This window comes from Etheostoma spectabile, unplaced genomic scaffold, assembly GCF_008692095.1.
Source record: "Etheostoma spectabile isolate EspeVRDwgs_2016 unplaced genomic scaffold, UIUC_Espe_1.0 scaffold00018310, whole genome shotgun sequence".
NCBI lineage: Eukaryota > Metazoa > Chordata > Actinopteri > Perciformes > Percidae > Etheostoma > Etheostoma spectabile.
This window is the reverse complement of record NW_022604201.1, coordinates 23,249-47,873: the sequence shown is the minus strand read 5'-3', so window position 1 is coordinate 47,873 and position 24,625 is coordinate 23,249. Positions and strand designations below refer to the sequence as shown.

The window sequence follows — 24,625 nt, the reverse complement described above, 5'->3', positions numbered from 1 at the left end:
TTCTGCTTCCAGAATTGCCCCAAGAAGTTCACTTCTTCCATACCTCGACCACAGGTTTGTTTGAACAATGTCTCTTATTTCCACCAACTTCGCTTCACCTTCCGTTACAGCTCTGTTAACGTCGGCCTTTAGCTGTTCATCAAGACCAGCTTCCTTCTCCTCAGTCTTAATGTCTGCTTCCAGTCCGAGCCTGTAGTCATCGTTTGCATCAAGCATCTTTCTGAAACAGTCTGAAAGCTTAGTGAATTCTTCCTTTAACTCCACTTGAAGCATGCTACTTGCTTCTCTTGAAATTAAGTTGGCTTGTCTGGTGAAGCTGCTTTTTGCCTTGGTCCTCTCCTTTTTTAGCTGCTGGACCGACTTCCCCAGGACATCTTCCGCCATCTTGACTTCCTCTGCGTCAACGACTTATTTCTGGATCTGAAGCCGTTTATCCTCAGGGCCAGGCCGCTCCGCTTGGTTTACAACTGTCAAGTCCTCCCCTCGTTCAGCACCCAAAGGACACGTGTACAACTCAAACTTTCAATTCAAACTCTTTTATTCTTATCTGGCTCGTTCAGGTGATTGGTCTGCCAGTGGATTAGTTGTTGATTTGTTGTAGATCAGGTTGTAAACCATTGGCGTCTCTGGGCTGAGCTTTGTGGGTGAACTTGAAGTGTCTTCTCTCTGCAGTTTGTGTTACTGACTGACTGAGCACCTCCATGTCTTACCAGGTGCTCCTAATCAGTGATGACTGATCAGGTGCACAGCAGCTGTTCAGGTGCACTGCTGCTGGTGCACTCTGGGAAGTGAAGTTCTATGGGGCAATTTTCTTAAAATGAGATTCAGCTTAACACCAAATGAACCACATAGTCTGCAAAGAGCATAAATGGAATTCCAAGGTGGCTAGACTTGACACTCTCCCAAGTCCTGCGGCACCTTGTGACGTTTTGTTCACGTCCAGGAGTTGTGCTCTTTCAATCGCTTGAAATTATTCCCATATAGGATCAGGAGTTCTCCTTCCATGCTGAACACAGCTTGAGCCAAGGCCCACTTTCCCGAGTAGTCCCACGCGTTCGCCGGGACTTTCTCGAGGCCTTGCATTGGTTAGCTGGTAGAAAAATCTCCCCGTCGGGGAATCGAACCCCGATCTTCCGCGTGACAGGCGGAGATACTGTCCATTATACTAACGAGGAATGCCCAAGCTTAATATTTGGCACATCAAGAAATAGGTGGCGCTATTCCAACATTCAGACCACAGTCAATGCATGTAGAAATATTTAGGTTTACTACATATTTGCTATCATTCAAATCCATGACAAAGCATCTGTGACTGAATCTAGTTTAAAATCTCTATTTTGTAGCTTTTTGAACATTTGCAGTAAAATAAAAATGGTGCATTTTCCCACAAATATGCAAAATAAATGCTTTTCGTCAGTTTCCGTAGTGTAGTGGTTATCACGTTCGCCTAACACGCGAAAGGTCCCCTGTTCGAAACAGGGCGGAAACACATTTCTTTGTTTGTATTGACTTCGCACAATCAAACTCTGCAAAGTTAAACTCTCCATGACGTTCACGGAAAAATCTCCCTGACGTGAAATCGTGGCCAGGCCTACCGAAGTTTCCCCAGTGCAGTAGTCATCACATTCAGAGATTCAGGAGTATCCTGTCGAAAATTGATGCAGAAAAACTAGTCCACGCATTGGTTACTTCTAAGCTGGATTACTCCAGTTCTTTATTGTCAGGTTGCTTAAAAGAGTCCATAAAGATTCTTCAGCTGATCCAGAATGCTGCAGCACGTGTTCTGATAGGAACCAGGAAAAGAGATCACATCTCTCCTGGTTTGGCTTCTCTGCATTGGCTTCCTGTAAAATCCAGAATAGAATTTAAAATCCTTCTTCTCACCTACAAAGCTCTTCATGTTCAAGCACCATCTTATCTTAATGAAAAAGAAAGTTGATGTGTGTATGCATTTATCAAAACAAAAGTTGATGTGTATATGCATTTATAAAAACTAAATTGAATGTGTATATGCACTTATTAAAAAGAAAGTTGATGTTTTTTAAGCATTAATCAAAAGAAATTTGATCTGTATATGCATTTATCAAAACAAAAGTTTATGTGTATATGCATTAATATAAAAGAAAGTTGATGTGTATTTGCATAAATCAAAAATTAAGTTGATGAGTGTATGAATTAATCTAAAAGAAAGCATTATTTAAAAAGAAAGTTGATTTGTTAGGCATTCATTAAAAAGAAAGTTGATGTCATAAGGAATGGTGATGATGACATAATGAATAGTGATGATGACATAATGAATGGTGATGATAAATCAAATAGAAAATTGATATGTATTGTGATATCATGAGAGGCTACACGGCTCTCGGCGGGACAGTTCAGCAGTGCAAGGACACAAAGTTAGAGGGTAACAAAGGTTTTTAATAATGTTCTTGGGAATTAACACAAAACGATAAGTCAAGTTCAAAAAAGGTAACTCAGTATGAGGTTGCTCTTGCAACAGTCCAAACTTAAACAATGTCTCTTCAAACCAAAAATCATAGACCTGATTCCCTCAGGTAAATCTCTTCTTGAAAAACAAGTCTTCAGCCTTACTTTTAGACAGCGTCGCAGCCCGTGGCCTATCTGTCGGTAAGAACTCCAGTCTTCAGGTAAGTATTCCAGTCTTTTAGTCCTTCCCATGGAAAGTGCCGCTTCGATCATCTGTTGTTCCTCTGAGAGCACAACTTGAGCTTGTCTCCCAAACAACACACCTCACCAACTGTGTCTCTGGGCTTTAAGCTGCCCTTCAGCTCATCAGGCCCTGATTGGTCTCAGGTGTGTTGGGATGCCGTGTGCTTGAGGGGTGGAGTTCCCAACTCCACCAGCAGATGGTGCCAAAACTGCCCGTGACTGCAGCCATCTCAGGGGTACGTAGCGGCCCTCCAGAACGCAGCCTCTCGTGACATCACACATCCCCCCCCTCGAGACCGACGTCCTCGTCGGGGTGAAGGAGGCGAAGAAGGCGTCGCGCCGGGAAAGGGCATCCGCGTTGCCGTGGCTCTTGCCCGCCCTGTGCACAACAGAGAAGTTAAACGCCTGCAGGCTCAAGAACCATCTGGTAACCCTACTGTTAGTCTCCCTGTTCCTGGCCATCCACTGTAGAGGGGCATGGTCGGACACCACCGTAAACCGTCGTCCCAGGAGGTAGAACCGCAGGGATTCCAGGGCCCAGGTTACCGCGAGGCACTCCTTCTCCACAGTGGAATAGTTCTTCTCCCTTGGCAGTAGCTTCCTGCTGAGGTAGAGAACGGGATGTTCCTCACCGTTATGCGCCTGGGCAAGAACAGCCCCCAGACCCACCTCCGAAGCATCCGCCTGGACAATGAAGTCCTTCTCGAAGTCCGGCGCCACCAGGATTGGACCGGAACACAGAACTTGTTTCAGGTTGATGAAGGCCGCTTCCGCCTCGGGATTCCACCTCACCATCCGAGAGTGGCGGTTCGTCGTCAACTCTGTTAGAGGTGCAGCAATGGTAGCAAAGTCCGTTATAAACCGTCTATAATAGCCGGCTAAGCCCAAAACGACCTCACCTGCTTCTTGGTGATGGGCCGGGGCCAGTCCTGTATGGCCCTCAACTTGGCTTCCTGAGGCTTGACCACCCCCGCCCGATGGTGTACCCCAGGTAGTTTGTCTCACTGAAGGCCAGCCTGCACTTCTCTGGGTTTGCCGTGAGCCCTGCTTCCCTGAGTGAATCCACCACTGCCTGTACTCGGGGTAAGTGACTGGCCCAGTCGGGACTTTGTATGACCACATCGTCCAAATATGCTGCTGCGTACCTTTTGTGGGGAGCGAGGACTCGATCCATCAGCCGCTGGAACGTAGCCGGCGCTCCGTGGAGACCAAACGGGAGCCGGGTGTACTGGTAAAGCCCCCCTGGCGTGGCAAAGGCCGTCTTCTCCTTTGACGCCGGGGTCAGGGGCACCTGCCAGTATCCTTTGGTGAGGTCAAGGGTGGTTAGGAAGCGTGCATGTCCCAATGAATCTATTAAGTCATCCACCCTAGGCATGGGATATGCATCAAACTCAGACACCTCATTTACTTTCCGAAAGTCATTGCAAAACCGTGCCGAGCCGTCCGGCTTGGGAACCAGTACGATGGGGCTTGCCCAGGCACTATTGGACTCTTCGATCACCCCTAGTTTCAGCATCTTCCTTACCTCCTCTTGTATAACCGCTTTGCGAGCCTCCGGCACGCGGTAAGGGCGCTGGTTCACCGTTTTGCCAGGCATGGTGCGGATTTCGTGTTGAACCACCTCCGTGTGCCCAGGTAGGGAGGAGAAGACATCTTGGTTGCGTTCCACCAACTCCAGGGCCATCTGCCGTTGATGCGGGGACAGGCTTGGACCCACCTGAACCTCTTCTCTCCCTGGTTCCTTGGTCTCTGTGGGGGGTAGACAACTGAACAACGCCTCCCTGGCGTGCCACTTTTTTAAAAGGTTGACATGATATATCTGCTCCGGCTTTCTTTTATCTGGTTGCCTCACCTTGTAGTTTACGTCTCCCACCCGTTCAATGACCTCGTAGGGCCCCTGCCAGGTGGCCAGGAATTTGCACTCCACGGTGGGCACCAGGACCAGCACTCGGTCCCCGGGCTTAAACTCTCTGGGTTGAGCAGATCTGTTGTAGGAGGCTTGCTGTTGCCGTTGAGCAGCCTCCATGTGTTCACGCATCATGGGATAGATAGCCTTCATTCTCTCTCTCATAGCCCCAACATGCTCGATCAGGGTCCGCTGGCGGCACGGTTGCTCCTCCCAGGCCTCCTTGGCAATGTCCAGCAGTCCTCGGGGCCTGTAAGATAGCAAGAGCTCAAAGGGTGAAAAACCAGTAGACGACTGAGGCACCTCTCTCACCGCAAACAGGAGGTACGGTAGTAGCTGATCCCAGTTGCGCCCGTCTTCCCCGATCGCCTTCCGCAGCATGGATTTTAGGGTTTTGTTAAAACGTTCGACGAGCCCGTCTGTCTGTGGGTGGTAGACCGACGTTCTCAGCTGCTTGATTTTCAGCAGAGTACAGAGTTCTTTCATAACCTTGGACATGAATGGACTCCCTTGGTCTGTCAATATCTCCTTCGGGAGCCCCAGACTCGTTGACAGAAGGAATAGCTCCTTGGCAATCTGTTTGGACGTAGCCTTCCTCAGCGGGATGGCCTCAGGATATCGGGTTGCATAGTCCAGGATGACCAGAATGTACTGATGTCCCCTGGCACTCTTCGGTAAGGGTCCAACGATGTCCAGTCCTATCCTCTCGAACGGGGTCTCGATAATGGGTAAGGGAATGAGCGGGTTTCTATATGTGGGCTTTGGTGCCACCCTCTGGCACTCAGGGCAACTCCGACAGTAGTTCTCTATCTCTTTGTGCACCCCTGGCCAAAAGAAGCGTCGCAAGATCCTTTCCTTCGTCTTCTCCACCCCTAGGTGGGCCCCTAGCGGGTGGGTGTGGGCTAGGTTGAGCACGGTGGTCCGGTGGGGCTGGGGTACGAGGAGCTGTTCCTGCACCTCGCCGTCTTTCTGTACCACCTGATACACCAACCCCCGGTTTACTGCAAAATGGGGGTAGGTAGGGCTTGTCCTATCCCCTAGTACCACTCCTTCTATCACCTGCACATTCTTCAAGGCATTTGCAAGAGTGGGATCTTGTAACTGGGCGGTACCATACTGGCCTGTGAGAGGGGGAAGCTCTTGGGTGCCTTGGGCGTCTTCCTCACTGGAGCTTGGAGCGCTTCCTGGGACCATGTTCTCTTCCTCCGTGTCTGGACCAGACTCCGAATCAGCCTGGGCACCTGCCATCCCTGCAAGAACACAGGCTGGTGTGAGGGGTTCTGAGGGTTGTGTTTGCGTTCTCTCCGAGTACGTCCTGCCTCTCCGCTTCCGGGGTACTCGGGCCGATCTCTCCTGTGTCTCCCTCCACAGCGGGAGAAAGGCGGGGCAGTCTCGTCCAATTAGGACCGGAACGGGTAGGGAATCAACCACTCCCGCTGTCGTGTGGATGGTTCCCCTGGTGGTGGTCATTGTGAGTTCAGTGGTGGGGTAGTCTCTGGTGTCTCCATGGACACAGGTAACCGGGAGGACTTTCCCTGAAGTCCGACCCGATGGGTCCACCAGATCCTTGTGCACCAGGGTGGTCCGGCTACCGGAATCTAGCAGAGCTTCTACATCATGGTGATTCACCGTCACCGGGCAGGTGGGGGGTCGGTCCTGGGCGTCATCCATGACTCCCACGAGCGAAGCAAAAAGGTGGGTGGGTGGTGCGCCGGAGGACCCAGCCGTGGGCATAGGTTCATCCACCGGTTCCCCACACTGCCAGGAGAGGTGTCCCATCTCCCCACACCGGTAACACTGGCGCGTTTTGCTCTCCCGGAGTCCTCTTCCTGGGGCCGGCGGGAGTCGGGCTCTCCCTGCCGCCTGGACAGCTCCTAAAGTGGCTGGGTTGGGTCCCTTGGGGTTCGTTGGACGGCCTCCTCCCATCTGTGGCGTGGACGCACTCTGTTGCCCCTTCCGGGAAGCCTGAAGCATCTCTGTCGTGGCTTGGTACCTTTCCACGGCTTCCACAGTCAGGTCCGCTGTAGTCAAGGCCTGTTGGCTGATGAGTCGTTTCGCCTCATAAGGCAGGGCCCGTAAGTATTTGTCCACCACAACGGCCTCCACTACTGCAGCTGCCGTACTCTTCTCCGGTACCAGCCATCTCCGCGTGATCCGGACAAGTTCGTGCATCTGGGCACGAGGAGGCTGGTCGGGTTGAAAGATCCAGCTGTGGAACCGCTGGGCCATGCCGAACTTGGTGAGTCCACTTCTGCTGAGGATCTCCGCCTTTAGTGCATCGTAGTCAGTCGCCCGGTCGGAGGCCAGGTCCCGGACAGCATTCAGCGACTCCCCCGACAGAAAGGGGGCTAGCAGTCCAACCCACTGTACCTTGGGCCACGCTTCCCTAGTGGCTGTGGCTTCAAAGGCGTACAGATACGCCTCAACGTCATCTGAGGCCCCCATCTTAGATATAAAGTCACTCGCTCTTATTGGGCGGTCCTTACGAACGGCCAACTGTCTATGCAATTGTAGTTCCTCCGCCTTCAGGAGATTGGCTCTCCTTTGCTCCTCCAGGAGAGCCATGTTCGCTTGCGTCTGGGCTTGCTGGCCGGCCACCAGGGCTTCCAACATGGCCTCCATCTTGTTTCTCTGGGAGGGGTTTATGGCCGATTCAGAAAACCGGAATATCAAACGGTCGGTGTCCTTCTCTGAAATGCACTGTTAGCGTCTGAACGTACCCGCATTCTCCACCATATGTGATATCATGAGAGGCTACACGGCTCTCGGCGGGACAGTTCAGCAGTGCAAGGACACAAAGTTAGAGGGTAACAAAGGTTTTTAATAATGTTCTTGGGAATTAACACAAAACGATAAGTCAAGTTCAAAAAAGGTAACTCAGTATGAGGTTGCTCTTGCAACAGTCCAAACTTAAACAATGTCTCTTCAAACCAAAAATCATAGACCTGATTCCCTCAGGTAAATCTCTTCTTGAAAAACAAGTCTTCAGCCTTACTTTTAGACAGCGTCGCAGCCCGTGGCCTATCTGTCGGTAAGAACTCCAGTCTTCAGGTAAGTATTCCAGTCTTTTAGTCCTTCCCATGGAAAGTGCCGCTTCGATCATCTGTTGTTCCTCTGAGAGCACAACTTGAGCTTGTCTCCCAAACAACACACCTCACCAACTGTGTCTCTGGGCTTTAAGCTGCCCTTCAGCTCATCAGGCCCTGATTGGTCTCAGGTGTGTTGGGATGCCGTGTGCTTGAGGGGTGGAGTTCCCAACTCCACCAGCAGATGGTGCCAAAACTGCCCGTGACTGCAGCCATCTCAGGGGTACGTAGCGGCCCTCCAGAACGCAGCCTCTCGTGACATCACAGTATATAAATTAATCAAAAAGAAAGTTGATGTGTATACGCATTAGGGGTGATCCGAGTATCCGGCTGAAACGAGTATCCGGTACGGATAAAGCACTTTTGCCGAGTACAAGTATTATCCGAGTAATATGAGTCAATATCCGTGCTCGGATTGAATAAAACTCCTCAACTGGCCGCGCAGCGTTCTGTGATAATCACAGCACCCCCCCCCCGCCTACAAACCCGCTCGGATCAATCACACACACACAGAACATGGAGAAATGCGCTCTCTCTCGCTCTCTCTCTCGCTCTCTCCTGCTCCGTCAGTCAATTCGGTCTGCGGATCTGTTCCGTTAACGTTTAGGGTTTCTTCAGCTTCAGGTTTGTTTTTAACTTCGGTTTGTAGTCCTTACATAGTAACCAGTAGATTTCTGGTGAACGTGGGGTTTGTAGTCCTTACATAGTAACCAGTAGATTTCTGGTGAACGTGGGGTTTGTAGTCCTTACATAGTAACCAGTAGATTTCTGGTGAACGTGGGGTTTGTAGTCCTTACATAGTAACCAGTAGATTTCTGGTGAACGTGGGGTTTGTAGTCCTTACATAGTAACCAGTAGATTTCTGGTGAACGTGGGGTTTGTAGTCCTTACATAGTAACCAGTAGATTTCTGGTGAACGTGGGGTTTGTAGTCCTTACATAGTAACCAGTAGATTTCTGGTGAACGTGGGTTTCAGACATGCTGCTTGTTTTAAATGCGACTCCAGTTGCGTCTCTGCCATCGGAGATTTTTTTTTTTTACTGTCAGCTGCCCCCCCCCGCCCCCTCTCTCTCTGTGTCTCTCTCTTACTCACACACACACACACACACACTCACACACACACACACACACACACACACACACACACACATATACCTGGTGTGGAAATAAAAAAATAAAAAAAGAAAAAAAAAAAAAAATCACACTGATCATAAAAAATAGAAAGTTAAAAAAAGAAAGTTATATTGAATATGAAAACTCTTTTTCATTACATTTTACTTCATAATTGCAACAGCATGTGTTGTATTAATTGTTGCAAAACGTTCTGTATATAGTTTGTTTGTTACCATGACAACACCATTGATCTGAAGCTCGATGCTGTCATGTAAATAGTTTTCAAATCAGCAATAAATATAACAATTTTTGATCAACTCATATCAATTGCTCTTCAGGTCCATTGACAGTTTTGGCAACGGGCAGCTCAACGTGCATCGTTAATTGTTTTTCCACAAGACAGAAGATGGGTGCACCGTTCCCAGCGATGCTGCAATACCGGGTCGATGCGTGGAGTGAACGGAGCAAGCCCCTTTTTCAACTCCCATTGCTAAAAATCCATTTAATATGTTGTCCCCTGATAGAGGACATATCAGATATTAAACTGATAAGAACAGATACTACACTTGATCTTAGCCAAAAGGCCGAGAAGCGATGACCACCACCTCTATGCTGTCAGATGCGACCTCCCCGGACGGTTCTCAGTTGTCACGGTCCAGTAATTTTAAATGGACATAACAGCTGCTGCTTAGCACCCCCGTCCAAGCGCTTCATGGGGAAGCACAAAAAGTTTTAGTTAAAGACGGCAATTGTGGTTTTCCCAATTGGTCAAGCTCCTGCCAACGTGCAATATTCCCATGCTGTCACATTTTGGCTACGTTTAAGAATCTGAGTTTCCTTTTGGAGAGCATATTTGTTTTTCACAAGTACAAAAGGCTTAGCCAAACAGCAAAGCCCACCAAAAATAATTTCAACTCATAGGCGTTCCTCTCCACGGAAGTCTTTAGTAAAAGGCGAAAGACTTGTGCGTTATGAAGAGAAACCAGAGTAAGTACAGCCCACTCTCGAGAGCAGCCGAAAACACCAGTCTTCCCAGTCCCAACCCTCGCGGTAATTCTCACTTGGTGTGCCGCTTTTCCAAATCCAAGGCCTCACCTATTCCCCCATTGTCACAGGGCCAATATTTTGTCCTTGCTGTTTTTCTGCCAATCAAAAGTGCAAATCTTGCTACACTTTTGTATGGCTTTATCTTGTCAAGTATTATAACAATGTTTTGATACCAGGAACCCAACGAGGTTTCACAGATCATTCAGTTTTTAGGACAATTTCTGGCGGTAAAATCTGCCAGCCATGTCTCTTCAGGTCCGTTGACAGTTTGGGCAACGGGCAGCTTCACGTGCATCGTTAATTGTTTTTCCAGAAGACAGAAGATGGGTGCACCGTTCCCGGTGACGCTGCAATACCGGGTCGATGCGTGGGGTTTAGATTTGTGCATATACACATCAACTTTCTTTTACATTACTGCATATACACATCAACTTTCTTTTTGATTCATCATCACCATTCATTATGTCATCATCACTATTCATTATGTCATCATCACAATTCATTATGACATCAACTTTCTTTTATATTACTGCATATACACTAGGGGTGATCCGAGTGTCCGGCTGAAACGAGTATCCGGTACGGATAAAGCACTTTTGCCGAGTACAAGTATTATCCGAGTAATATGAGTCAATATCCGTGCTCGGATTGAATAAAACTCCTCAACTGGCCGCGCAGCGTTCTGTGATAATCACAGCGCCCCCCCCCCCCCGCCTACAAACCCGCTCGGATCAATCACACACACACAGAACATGGAAAAATGCGCTCTCTCTCGCTCTCTCTCTCGCTCTCTCCTGCTCCGTCAGTCAATTCGGTCTGCGGATCTGTTCCGTTAACGTTTAGGGTTTCTTCAGCTTCAGGTTTGTTTTTAACTTCGGTTTGTAGTCTTACATAGTAACCAGTAGATTTCTGGTGAACGTGGGGTTTTTAGTCCTTACATAGTAACCAGTAGATTTCTGGTGAACGTGGGGTTTGCAGTCCTTACATAGTAACCAGTAGATTTCTGGTGAACGTGGGGTTTGTAGTCCTTACATAGTAACCAGTAGATTTCTGGTGAACGTGGGTTTCAGACATGCTGCTTGTTTTAAATGCGACTCCAGTTGCGTCTCTGCCATCGGAGATTTTTTTTTTTACTGTCAGCTGCCCCCCCCCCGCCCCCTCTCTCTCTCTCTCTCTCACACACACACACACACACACACACACACACACACACACACACACACACACACACACACACACACACACACACACACACACACACACACACACACACACACACACACACACACACACACACACACATACCTGGTGTGGAAATAAAAAAACTTAATATATTTGATAGAGGACATATCAGATATTAAACTGATAAGAACAGATTTTTTTTTTTTTTTTTTTTTTTTCTTTTGAAAAGAATTTATTGACACTCATTTCATACTTTTGTCATTTAACATGTCACATGAAAGTTACCTTTTAAAATACAACAAGTCAATAAATAAACCATAAGACATCCAAAACAACCTTCAAGAGATGCGTTATACATAAATAATCCATAAAACATCCAAAACAATTGCTTTAAAAATGCATTACAGATAACATCGTCATAGATTAAAAGGTATAAAAGGTTTTTAATGTAAATGAGTGTCTATGTTAAAATCTCCTCAGCAGGGAGCGCATATGTTATGAATAAAAAGTCCACTGTTGTGCAGGAGTGGGGTGAGTCCCTACCAAGTGGGAACTCATTCCGCTCCCCCAAACAGATTTGGTCTCTCGGGATCCTGTCGAGGTGCTCAGAGGAGACCCTCACCCTGTAGCTCCTTCCCACCGACCTCACCCGGAGGGTCAGGCCGCCGCTGCTTTGAACTTGTACTGTGTGGCTCCGGCTCCTTCGTCCGAATGGGCACAGAGGCGATTCTTCTTTGAGGCTGTGTCCTAGGCCCGCCGCCTGCAGCTCCGGCCATTCGGACCGTCGCTGCGGCCATCCGGATCACAGCCTCGGGGGGGATCTGCATGTGCTTCCTTACCAGCAAGTTTCTGGAGGTCCATATGGCGTCTTTGATGGCGGCTAGGGTGAGCCACTGTTTGGCAAATGTTCGTGCTGGTATCTGTTTTCCTTGGCTCACCCCGTACAGCACCAGCTGTGGTGTAAGGACCTCCCTTGCTGGCAAGTACGGGAATTGCAAGGAGCCGGCCATTGCCCACTGTTCTACGGCAGCGCTGCACTCCCAGAGCAGGTGCCTCACCGACTCAGGCGCGCCACAACCTGGTCGGGGGCAAGTTGCGTGCGCCGACATGCCCCAGGAGTGCATTACGGACCTGACCGGGAGGATCTCGTGAGCCACCATCCATGACAGGTCCCGGAGTCTGTTTGGAAGAGCGGGATGGTTTACGTTGCGCCAAACTGTTGAGGGCTCGCCCAATGCGAGCCCGCGCACTGGACTCACTGGTTCCCGCTCCTGCACAACAGAAATGAGAGAGCGGTGAGTAGTTAAAACCTGCAACTCCTCCTGCTCAAGGTTAAAATGCCTTAAAAATGACTGGATAAAAGCGTAAGCTGGTGGCAGGTTAAAAGACACTGGAACTCTGAGGTCTGTGGGTAAAATCTTGATTTTCCTGAGGTACGACCCCATCCAGAACCTTGTCATCGCTGCGGTCTTGGGGTTACTGGATGGGGCTGTGGCGGATAAAATGTGCAGGGTGGTGTATCTGCTCCCTAAAAACAAGTACAGGTCAGGCACTCCTTTTCCTCCTTCCTCCTTTGGCTTCTTCATCACGCTTCGTTTCAGTCTTTCCCACTTGGAGCCCCACAAGAAATAATAGATGGCTCGTTCCAGGTCTAAAATCGTTCTCCTAGGCGGGATAAAAACAGAACTGATTAGTAAAAGCAAAGGTAAAATCACTGCTTTAATGATTAAAACCTTTCCTTCTAAAGTCAGTCCTCTAAGTGTCCAGTATCCTAGTCTCTGTCTGACTTTCCCTACCTTGTCTGCCCAATTTGTTTTCCCTTCCCCCTCCCTATCAAACTTGATCCCAAGTATTTTTTGGTCGGTCCGGGTCACAGTCAGGGGGAGTCCTGTCGTCTCAGTCGCCTTCCATGGTCCATAAAATTGGGCTTGGGTCTTGCTTCGGTTGAGCTTCGACCCAGAGGCCTGTCCGAACCAGTCAGTCAAGTCCAGCGTCCTGTTGACAGATAAAAGGTCAGTGCATAAAATGTTGATGTCGTCCATATATAAAATGCATTTTGTCTCGAGTCCCCCGCTCCCTGGGACTCTTACCCCATGGATTCGTTGGTCCCTTCTCAAGATCTGTGCCATCGGTTCTATTGAGAGGACGTAAAGGAGGGCAGATAACGGACAACCCTGACGGACACCGCAGTTTATATCCACTGCTGCTGTCAGATGCCCGTTAACAATGAATTTGCTGTTGATCCCCCGGTACAGCAGTCCCACCCAGGCTATAAACCTTCTTGGGAACCCCATTTTTTGCAGTACCTGAAAGAGGTACTGGTGCGAGACCCGATCAAAGGCTTTCTCAAAATCTAAATTCAGGACTACTAGCCGAATGTTTCTGTCTCTCGCATAACAGATGGTGTCTCGGATCAGTACGAGGCTGTCGGTGATCTTCCTCCCCGGGACGGCACAGGCTTGATCCGGGTGAATCAGCTCTCCTAAAAACAGGGACATACGTGAAGCTAATAATTTGCTAAAAAGTTTACAGTCGACATTTAAAAGTGTGATGGGTCTCCAGTTTTTCAAGTCTGTCTTGTCTCTGTCTTTATGTAAAAGCGTCACTATCCCTACTCTAAAACTGTCAGGAAGTCGGTCCAGTTGTTCAAAATCCATAAAAACAACAAGCAAGTCTGGTGCTAAAATGTCCCAAAATGTCAAGTAAAATTCCAAGGGAAGCCCGTCTTCTCCTGGTGACTTCCCTTTCTTAAAAGTTTTTACACAGTTGTTTAGTTCAATCATGGTAAAATCTTGAGTTAAGAGCACATTGTCATTTTTTGCTTGTTCAATTGATTTTAAAACTTCGGTCATGGTGTCCTTATTAACTGCTTTTTCCGTGTACAGTTCACGGTAAAAGTCTTCGACAGTTTCTTTAATTTCCTCTGTTGTGTTAGCTATGCACCCGTTTTCTTTTTTAAGTCTTAACATGCCCCCCCCTTTATTTATGATTTTCTTAAAAAAATATCTTGTGCACTTCTCTCCTTCCTCTATTTCCCTCTCCTTGCTTCTTAGTATGACACCTTTGCTTTTAATTTCTGCTAAAACTGACATCTCTGTTTTAATTTGTTTTATTTCCTCATTAAAATCCATTCCCTGTTGGATTAATTTAAAATACCTCTGAAGTCGTTTCTGCAGTCCCATCATGCGTCTGTTGTCCCTATCTTTTTTTCCTCTTACCTGCCTGTCTGTAAAAAGTCTTAGTCTTCCCCTTCACCATTTCCCACCACTGTGCGCGTGTATCGTAAAAGTCTTGAAGGGTCTGCCATTCTTTGTATTGCTCCCTGTACTGCCTATCTAGCTCCCTGTCTTCTAACAGGGAGCAATTGAGCTTCCACAGACCGCTTCCTGCCGTCACACCGAAGAGAGTGAAAGGGTGCAGGAAAGCATTGCGTGATCGGAAAAGAAAACAGGTACTAATCTAGCATCGGTGGTGGGCAGTCACGTGATAAAATGTAGTCTATGCGAGAGGCTTGGGTGCCGTCACTACTGAACCAGGTGAAGCCCTCCTCTCTGGGATGCATGGTTTTAAAACAGTCCACAAGTTTAAAATCGCTACATATACTTTGTAATAAAAGTGAAGTCTTGTCTGCTTTAAAATCATCCCCTGTTCTTCTCCTGTCGTTCTTGCTTAAAATACAATTAAAATCCCCCCCTACGACTAAAGGTAGCCTACCTAGCATGTGGGGCTGCAGGTCTTCTAAAAGGTCATACCTGTCATTCTTGTCATTAAAGCCATAAATATTTAAGACTTTAAAATCCCTCCCCATAAAAGTCAGGTGTGTTAAAAGTGCCCGACCATCTCTCACCACAGTGCTGCCCTTTACCAAGACTAGAGGGTTTTTTATTAAAATGGCCACTCCATCACTCTTGTTTTCATTTGACCCGCTCCATAGTGACGTTTGTGGCCATAACTCCTCCCATTCCCTGTAGTGCTTTAAAAATGGAAGGCCACATTCCTGTAATAAAACACATCTGACTTAAAAGAGTTAAGAAAGGATAAAACCGTCTGGGCTCTAACTCTCGACTTGACGCTTCTCACATTGATAGTTGAGAAGGTGAGTGCCATGAGTATGGTTAAGAATAACAAGTATGACATCTTAAAGACAGAAAGGGAGGGACTTCAAATATTTAAAACAACAATTATTGAATTTCTTGTGAATGGAGCTCTTCCTTCATTCTCACAGGTGAGAGAGGACGGGGTTGAACTCCATTTCCCTTTCGGACTCTGGGAGTTGGCCTCTGACGCAGGGTTGCGTTGAGCTTAGAGACCTTAGGGGTTGATTGCAGAGCTATGCTTAGGAATGAGACTTCATTGGGTGAATCGGAGGGGAAGACTCTGGGCCCCTCCACAGATGAACTGTCTGAGTCAGTCCCAGCTCTTCCCCTCTTTTCCGAGACTCCAGGAGACTCAGAAGACAATTCTGAAATTAGCCTCTTGCCTGGCTGGGCATTGGGGGGGGGACATCCTCACTATCACCCTGTGACTGGTCAGTTTCCTGTTCTGAGCCAGCCACTGGGCTAGCTCCGCCTTCTGCCTGCATTGCCACCACTTCCTCCCTGTTCACCACTGGTGGGGCAATTGCAGGCCCCTCCCCTTCTCCCGCCTCCCCTGATCCTTCTCCTCCAATCACAGGATTTGGCGGGAGATTTGAATTTCCAGCCCAAACAGCTCTCCAAACAATTCACCTTGTCCGCCATTTTGTTCATTTTCTGTTCTTTTTGCTGCAGTCTTTAATTTGTTAGCAAATGACTTTGGGCAATCTCTGAAGAGGTGGTTTGTTTCTCCACAGAGATTGCACTTCCTGCCATTGGTGCATTCCATGAAGGTATGCCCAATTTCTCTACATTTGCCACAAATAATCTGCTGGCACGCTTCTGCCAGGTGCCCATTCTCCCACACTTGCGGCAGAGTTTGGGCTGGCCCTGGTAGTGGATGTAGCCCTGTTGTTTCCCAGAACTATCATGGATGGCAGATGTTTCAGGCCTGGAAGCCTTGGGGGTCCTGCCATTGTTGGATGGGGACCCTCCAAGCGCAATTCCAAATGCCATCCTCATCTCTCACCTTGGTAGCCTGGCCTTTCACAGTGCAAAATCTGCTCAGCCATAAACAAATGTCATCTGCATTCACAGTTTCATTGAACATTCTGACAATTACAGTTTTAGCTGCATTGTCAGTCAGTTTCTCAACATTAAATGCAGAAAACTGGGGTTTTGCATTTTCAAAACGAATCCAGAATTCTCTCAACAAGGCAGCGGAACAAAAGCTTATATCAAAACCTTTATTAAAAGGTAAAGTCAAGATACAGTTTACATCTTCTGGGGCGAATTTCAAGGTTTTCTGGACTAGCCTCCTGGAGAAGTCTAGCCTTGATATCACAAGTGGTTCATTTTCTTTAAAAGTAAAACGGACACTGTGGTGCCTCCGCATGCCGGCATGGTTGGCCGACATGGCGGAGGCAACACAAAAAAAGGGATAAAAGAAGCTAAAACCCCTAAAACCGTCTAAAAAAGCAACAGGAAGCTAAAAATAAGATAAAACACTGATCTAAAATAGCAAAATGAAACCTTATAAATACTAAAACTAAACACACTTACCCTTTCTTGTTGGTCTGGTCGATGTTGTTATCCGGCAGAGATAACAGTCCTCTGGACCAATGAATTCCAAGTGAAAGTATCTCAACTACAAACAAGTTAAATTTACTCACAAGAAATGGTTTGATTAACCTCCAAAAACCTGGTGAAAAACTATGCCCAAACAGGCAAAAAATTCTCCAAATAAGAGGCGATCGCAGTCTTAGCCAAAGGCCGAAGTAGGGGTGACCATCGACCTCTATCGTCAGTATCGATGCCAACGCTGTATTGGTATTTGATCGACAACTGTATTGAATCGATATTTTAATTTAGATAGGCTATCTTCCTCTACGTTCATAACTTGTCTTGCGTCCACCTTCCTGAGCAACGCCGCTTTCACATCTTGGCCCCATTGCTCTCCTCCTTCTGCTGTGATTCGTTGTTGTCGTCACGTACTCACTGACACAACGCGCAGAGGAGCAGCGAGACGATAGCAATGATGAGGATCAGGATCCGAGAGGAAGAGAGGTTGTGAGGAGCTAACAGCACTAATGATAATACTGCAACTTGTGATACACAAAGAGCATTCGATACTGTGGCAACACTACAAACCTATCCACACACTTAAAAACCATGACAAGGAAAAGCTGATCTACAAAACGAAGAAATGAGGAGGAAATCCTCCACTTCATTTTGATTTTAAAACCAGAAAAAAGGGAGACCTTTTGTTATTCATTTATTTTTTTAAAAGCTGTAAAATTTGGTTTGTACATTCTACGTGCCTAATCCTATCATTTTGTGCACTTCAATACATTAATAACAAAATAGCCTAAAGATTGATCATCATTCACCTCAGTTCGATGATCCGCAATACGGACCCTATATGTATTTGGTATCGGATCGATACAAATTTTGCAGTATGCCCCCACACTACCGAGAAGCGATGACCACCACCTCTTTGCTGTCCGATGCGACCTCCCCGGACGGTTCTCAGTTCTCACGGTCCAGTAATTTTAAAAGGACATAACAGCTGCTACTTGGCACCCCCGTCCAAGCAATTTTGGTTTTCCAAGTGGTCAAGCTTCTGCCAACCTGCAATGTTCCCATGCTGTCACATTTTAGCTGCGTTTAAGAATCTGAGTTTCCTTATGGAGAGCACATTTGTTTTTACAAGTACAAAAGGCTTAACCAAACAGCAAAGCCCACCAAAAATAATTTCAACTCATAGGCGTTCCTCTCCACGGAAGTCTTTAGTAAAAGGCGAAAGGCTTGTGCGTTATGAAGAGAAACCAGAGTAAGTGCAGCCCACTCTCGAGAGCAGCCGAAATGCCCAGTCTTCCAGTCCCAACCCTCGCGGTGATTCTCACTTGGTGTGCCGCTTTCCAAATCCAAGGCCTGGCCTATTGCCACACTGTCACAGGGCCAATATTTTGTCCTTGCTGTTTTTCCGCCAATAAATAGTGCAAATCTTGCTACACTTTGTATGGCTTTATCTTGCCAAGTATTATAACAACGTTTTGATACCAGGAACCTGTGATGGGAAAATTACATAGACAATGATTCGCCACGTAGGCAAAGACTGCTTATCTGGATGTTTATTCAGTTCCTACGCATTCGTAAAAGTCATCTGTGTTTTAGGTTAAATCACCACAATGTCTTCTTCATGTGTCTCCCTAGTTCACCCTTTGCCTCATAAAGATGTTTACTGCTTCCTACGACACCTCCTGTTTTAGGGCCCTCAGTCCCCAGGGACAGCAACTGGTGTGGCGCTGTTTATCTCCAGGATGAACAGAAGGCGAAAAGGATGCAGGCGGTCAGGAGATAGACAAATGTCACGCTGCCCCAAGTTTAGGTCAGGAAACGGAACTAATCTATAGAAAAGATAAATCTCTTCACTTCTAAGGTAGAAACGACAGCGACAGCCATCTGCTGACGTAATAATCATTAGGACAGAGACTGCAGCTGGCTCCGTCAAGTCTGAGAAATAAGATGAAGTGTTTTGTTTAGAATCAAAGGGTTTTTTTCTCTATAGGTGATAAAACTTTACTGTTGGGGCAAAGAGGATAAAAGGGTTGGTCTAGGGATACGCGGGCACCAGAATTGTGGTGTCACTCTGTTACTCTGTTTCATTGTGAACTGCTATTCTCGTCATTTTTGTTTGATTGTTCTCTCGAGAAAATAATTAAACTCTTTCACCGAATATCTAAACTTTTAATCCAGTCTTCAGCCTGTCTTTATTTTGTTTCAACAAGGTTTCTTCTTCACAACAAATTCCTCCCTCGCTGAACAGAAACTTCCACAACAAACTTGGCGTTGTCGGCAGGATTTCAAGGAGGGATCAGAACGGGACTCCGCTGGTGACTGATGACAGCGCATCCAGGGATCTGAGGATCACCTGCCTCTAAACCTCGCCAAAACATCTTTGAGAGACAGAGGGTCAGAAACCGCGGAGGGCTCGCTGATTCCACTCTGAAATCCAAACGAAAAGGAAGCAATTTCAAACAGCGGGGGTAAGTTAGAATTTCAATTTTAAACAATTTGAATTGGATACGAGACACCGTGTGAGACAAAGACTGACCAAGGTTTTCACTGGGATTATTTGGTGAAAGTTTTATCTTTTGTTTTGGGAAATTTTAGGTTTTTACAAAAACAAGAGAAAAAGGGTTTTATTCGTGGGTTTAAACATCCAGGTTGTTGAACAGAATAAACCACTAATTTGACATCATCTCATCAAACAAGGGAGTAGGACGGGGTGACGGATAGATTTTGAAATCATACAGATAAACAGTCATCGTAGGTGCCTATCTGGATTTTCATCGAGCTAAAATCTATCACAGATAAACAGTCATTGTAGCTTAAATTAAGTTACAGCTGTTTTCAGGTTTTTTCGCAAAGTTTACCGAGAGACTAAACTGGGCCGTATAGTGACGATTATACGAAAAAGAAGTACTTCAAATACTTGTTCATTTCATATTTAGACATGGGCAATAAAGGCACAAAATCACACGTTCCTTCAGGCCCGTTGGTTGATGAGATGGTGAGACGTTATGGTCCACAAACCTTAGATTGTTTGGTTTATTGGACCACTAAGCATGGCTTCCCTGAAAATGGCTCTTTGAGCACAGGGAAGCTTAGGATGCTAAAGCAAGATTTAGAAGAAGAAGAAAAATTACTCAGAGGGGGTAAAACAATTAGTACTCTAGATCTGGTTCAAATAGAGAAAAACAAAGAATGTTTTAGTCAGTGGATGGAAGAAGCCACTTGTAGGGAAAGAAAACAGATGAAAAAACTAGTAACTAAGGAGGGAACAGATAATGCTGTTGAAACACAGAGAGGAGAAATGAACACTGTCACTAATGCATTTTCCCTCTATCCGAGTCTTAAAGATGGCGATCAGCTGCTCAAACCACCACCCTACCCTCCTCCAGCACCCAGGCCGAAGGGAGAAACACCGTCCGTGTCTCCCCAGAAGCAAGCACCAGGAGCGGACCAGATCCCACACAGCCCCCACCTCGCTGCAAGCTCTCTCTCTACAAGCAGCCACGGCCTCTCCCCCACCTACATCTGACAATAACAGCAGCATCGGGTACCGTCATCCAATGCTACAAATCAGCGGAGCAGGCTGACAAGAAGAGAAACAGAAGAAAAATAACTTTGACAGTGTCAACGTTGGCTGAACAGGGGGGGGGCAGAAGCAGAGGCAAAGCGAGAGGAAGAGGCAGAAGACGAAGTGGAGGGCAGGGGCCAGCAGTGGACCGAGACACATGTTTCAACTGCGGAGGAAGAGGTCACTGGGCAGACAAATGCCCATCCCGAAATACAGAAGGGAGACGACAACCGAGGGGTCCCCCAGCTGGGGACCGCACCTACAGCCAGCAACGGGTGGATGAAAGGGAGGAGGGGAACGGGAGTGGTGGAGAGTCTGAGCCAGTCTGCACGGATAAGGGAAGTAAAAATGCAAAACACACTAACTAATCTGCTTGCAAAGAAGTAAATGCTTTCACACGCTACAGCCCATAAACATCACACTCTTCCTCACACGATAGGGAGAATTCTAGACCCAATATTGTCACCTAGAACAAAAAACATTTAGAAGGTATTCCTACTTATGTAATGTTTTTATCTGAGGTGTATAAATTGGCTGCTACAATTTTAAAAGGTGCATGGAAGGGGTGTAGAGTTGGTTTAGAGGCATAATCTGTGGTTTGGGTTTGTGTTTAGAGTGTATGTAGTTGGGTTTTTTAGGTGCAACAAATTATGTGCTTCAAAATCTTTATTTTTGAATCAAAAGCTTTCTGGTGGAATTGTTCTGTGCAGAAATGCAAGTGGAGCAGTTGTCCCAGAAAGATTTTCAACCTCATGATGTGTGTACATAGGAATCTAAATGATTCGGAGCAGGAGAGAGGGCAACATGTTTGTTTTTGCTCTCTCCTGTGTCCTGTGAATTGTTAGGTAGAGATCTAATGTTCGGCATAGGAGTTTTCTCAAACTCCTACAGGTCTCAAGGTTGTGAGATTAGAAGTCACAGCCAGCCTGACTCATTGTTTTTCACACACACACACACATCTCAGCTGATTTTTTCAGTGGTAATCTCTCTCTGGGTCATGCTGCAAGCCTGCTGCATGAGGCCAGAGATGTGATTTAACCCCTTGCTGACTTCATGTCAGAACTAAACCTACATGGCACTTATTTTGTCTTATCAGGAAAAGATGACATGTTTGTTGAAGATTTTTTTTCCAATGAAGAAGCAGATGAGCTTGAGTGTATTTACTTATACTGGCATGAAAAAAATGTGCAGTAGCTGTAAACTTGACTGAAAAACAGAGAGTGTTTTTCAGAGTTCAACATTCACGTGCTCATATTTCTTTGTCCAAATCTCCTACAGATCAGTGGAGAAACTTGGGACAGTTTGTCCTGGACTGTGACCAGCTGACTGACTGACTTTACTGGAACCGTGGAAGGGAATGTGTACACCTCCCCCTCCACGGGAGCTTATCGGAAGCTCCTGTCGCATCGGGTGACAGCCACACGCAGTGTGTTCCAGCGGAAAGAAGCTGAAACACACACACGCACGTTTTTGAATAATTCTGTGATTGTTTCACCCTCAGATATCTCTCCGCTGCTGTCCCAAGTGCCGAATCACCTGTGGGCAGCGCATAAGTATGACGTGGGGCTCATAAAATTGTCAGCCTGTCGTCATCACTCCTCGCTCAGACTTCAGGCCCAAAAAAACCTCAGTACCCACTGAAACAAGAAGCAATTAACGGAATCAGGCCGGTCTTTAACTCTCTTTTGAAAGCAGGAGTTATTGTTCCATGTCCTGATTCACCGTTCGCACGCCTATTTCCCTGTCAAGAAAATTCGTGATAAGGGAAAAACCGGTCGATGGCGTTTTGTTCAGGACCTCAAAGCAGTAAATGCAGCGGTCCACGCACGTGCTCCCAATGTGCCAAACCGTACACTAAATTCAAGGAATTCCAGGGGGGCACAATTTTTCTGTTGTTTATTTGTCTAACGTTTTTTTTCAGTTGTCCAGTGAACAAAGACAGCCTTTCTGGGTTGCCTTCTTATGTGATGGTAAGGCCTACACATTCACACGTTTAGGATAAGGATTTTTTATTGACAGCCCAACTGTCTACAACAAAGCACTGAGAGAGAGCCTTGAAAGATTAACTATTTCACTATTGTGCCACCTGGCAGCAGAAGGGCACAAAGCTAGTTTAGCCAAACTGCAATTTGTGAAAAAAGAAGTGCATTTTTTTTTTGGGTCATGACATTTCAGCGTCAGGGAAAACATTGTCCTCATCTCGAATTGAGAAATAGTTTTTCTCCCAAAACTTGAAACAAAGAAACTAATTATGTCATTTCTAGGGATGTGTTCCTATTGTTGTGTTTTCATCCCAAATTATGCTCAGTTAGTTAAACCTTTAGCTGACATAATACATGGTAACAACTTGTCTTCAGATGACCATGTCACGTGGATGACCAAGGGGGACTAGGCGTTTGTAAGTCTTAAAAAAGCTTTTCAAAGCCCTCCAACCTTAGGTTTGCCAAACCCTGAACTTCCATTCACTCAGACAGTGGGTGAACATTTGGGCTGCATGACGTTTGTTCTCTTGCAGCCTCACGGTGACAGGCTCAGGCCTGTTGCCTATTTTAGCTCCATTAACATTGTTAGTGCCACATGTAGTTTCTCTGATCCTATTGGAGCAACGACCTTCACATTTATCTGCAGCACGTTATCTATGGTTACACACGTGTCTGCTTGAAATGCCTAATGTCACTGTTAAACATTTTACAGTGCTTAACCCTGCTTCTCTTATGCCTGTGCCAGGAAAGGGAAAGCCGCATGACTGTTTGGCTGAGTTGCAACACACCTGTGCTCCGCGCCCAGATCTGACTGACACACCGGTGCCAAACTCAGATCTGGTTTTGTATGTGGATGGGTCAGCCTCACGCTGCCCTGACACCGGACAGGGACAGGTAGGGTTTGCTGTAGTATCAGATTCAGAAACCTTAATTGCTAAACCTCTTCCCAAACACTTCTCTATGCAGGCGGCTGGACTCATTGCTCTCACTGAAGCATGTAAAACTGGCTGAAGGTTCGTCTGTTACAACCTACACAGACTCCAGGTACGCCTTTTGGGGTTGTACATGATTTTGGGGCATTGTGGAAACACCGAAACTTCCTAAAGTCTTATGGTAAGCCCATTTTGCATCACCAATTGATCAGTGATCTTATTTCCATCTTAGCTAGGCTAATACAAATGTTCTGCACACACACAGTGCAGCTGACTGATCTTTCACTTACAGAATCAGTAGCTGCAGAATACAGTGGAAAAGGGCAGAGTGCACCTTTAAAGAGGATGTCTGGCCGGGGCCGGATCCAACACCTTGCCTTCCACACCATTTGTTCACGCATTTTGCAAAGTTGACACATGGGCCCATGGGACCATGTGTCAAAGGGGCGAGTGCTAGTATTGTTAACAACAACATGGTACACAAAGGCCTTCACATCATTTGCAGAAAAGGAAAATTTTGTAAAGCAGGCATTTGAACATATCATGATGAAATTTGTAGATCTCACACCGTCACAGGTGAAAAAGTTTTGTTTGATGATGGTTGGTCAAAATGGGTGGAGGTGTTTCCCGCTTCAAAACAAACTGCTTCAGTGTTAGCAAAAGCTCTAAATAACAGAAATTATTATATTATATTATTAATAATATCAAGTCGGTTGTCAAGTGATAACGGCACGTTAAGAACAAAACTATGTACATGTGAATGAGGGTAAGAACGCGCAGTAACCTCAGTCCTTTTGAAATTCTCTTCGGCAGACCACCCAGTGTGGGGGTTAGAAGCTTCTAGAGCACCCCTTCCCTCATCAGCTCTGTGCGAGCATGATATGTTAGAGTAGTGTGTACAACTGTCTTCTGCTCTCTCTGCCATAAGAATCCAGGTTTCTGCTGCCCTGCCCCACCCAGCTGAAGGACCGCTCCACACGCTGAAGCCAGGAGATTTTGTGGTCATAAGAAACTTCAGGAGGGAAAACTGGCAATCCAAACGCTGGCAAGGTCTCTTCCAGGTTCTTCTGGTCACCCACAGCAGTGAAGGTTGCTGAGAGGGCTCCGTGGATCCACGCACCACACTGCAAGAGGGTTCCAGGACCAGGGGACAAGCCAGTCCCGCCAGACGCCCGGAAGTCCGTGGCCTGACAGACTAAGTTCTGTGCCACCAACGCTGCAACACAACTCACCAGAAACGAGGCAGTGGTAAAGACTGACTCCGACGGTGTGTCATGTGCTGGTGGACGAACCTCTGACACCAGAAGAAATCCATGGCACCAGAAGCAAGACCGCCTGATCTACAGCCTGGTACTGCATCGACCAGCCACCCACACACACACAGCACACCCTGAAGGGCGCAGCACTCGCTGTGACGATGGAAGAACACAGGAAGAGACAGACATGGTGTATGACACAGATGTATTCTTGTTCTCTGTTTTCTGTCTG

The 24,625-nt window shown here is 46.8% G+C and overlaps 5 non-coding genes across 5 annotated transcripts; 1 reads left to right on the top strand and 4 right to left on the bottom strand.

Annotated features, from left to right (window-relative positions):
- Positions 1-1,103: 1,103 nt before the first annotated feature.
- On the bottom strand, positions 1,104-1,175 carry trnad-guc (transfer RNA aspartic acid (anticodon GUC)). The gene has a single exon. It is a non-coding gene; the product is annotated as a tRNA-Asp (tRNA).
- A 241-nt stretch (positions 1,176-1,416) lies between these two features.
- trnav-aac (transfer RNA valine (anticodon AAC)) lies at positions 1,417-1,489 on the top strand. The gene has a single exon. It is a non-coding gene; the product is annotated as a tRNA-Val (tRNA).
- A 7,691-nt stretch (positions 1,490-9,180) lies between these two features.
- Positions 9,181-9,371, bottom strand: LOC116679990 (U2 spliceosomal RNA). The gene has a single exon (XR_004329617.1). It is a non-coding gene; the product is annotated as a U2 spliceosomal RNA (small nuclear RNA).
- Positions 9,372-9,649: 278 nt separating this feature from the next.
- Positions 9,650-9,766, bottom strand: LOC116679991 (U5 spliceosomal RNA). Its single transcript, XR_004329618.1, has one exon. It is a non-coding gene; the product is annotated as a U5 spliceosomal RNA (small nuclear RNA).
- An 8,031-nt stretch (positions 9,767-17,797) lies between these two features.
- On the bottom strand, positions 17,798-17,914 carry LOC116679992 (U5 spliceosomal RNA). Its single transcript, XR_004329619.1, has one exon. It is a non-coding gene; the product is annotated as a U5 spliceosomal RNA (small nuclear RNA).
- Positions 17,915-24,625: the final 6,711 nt, after the last annotated feature.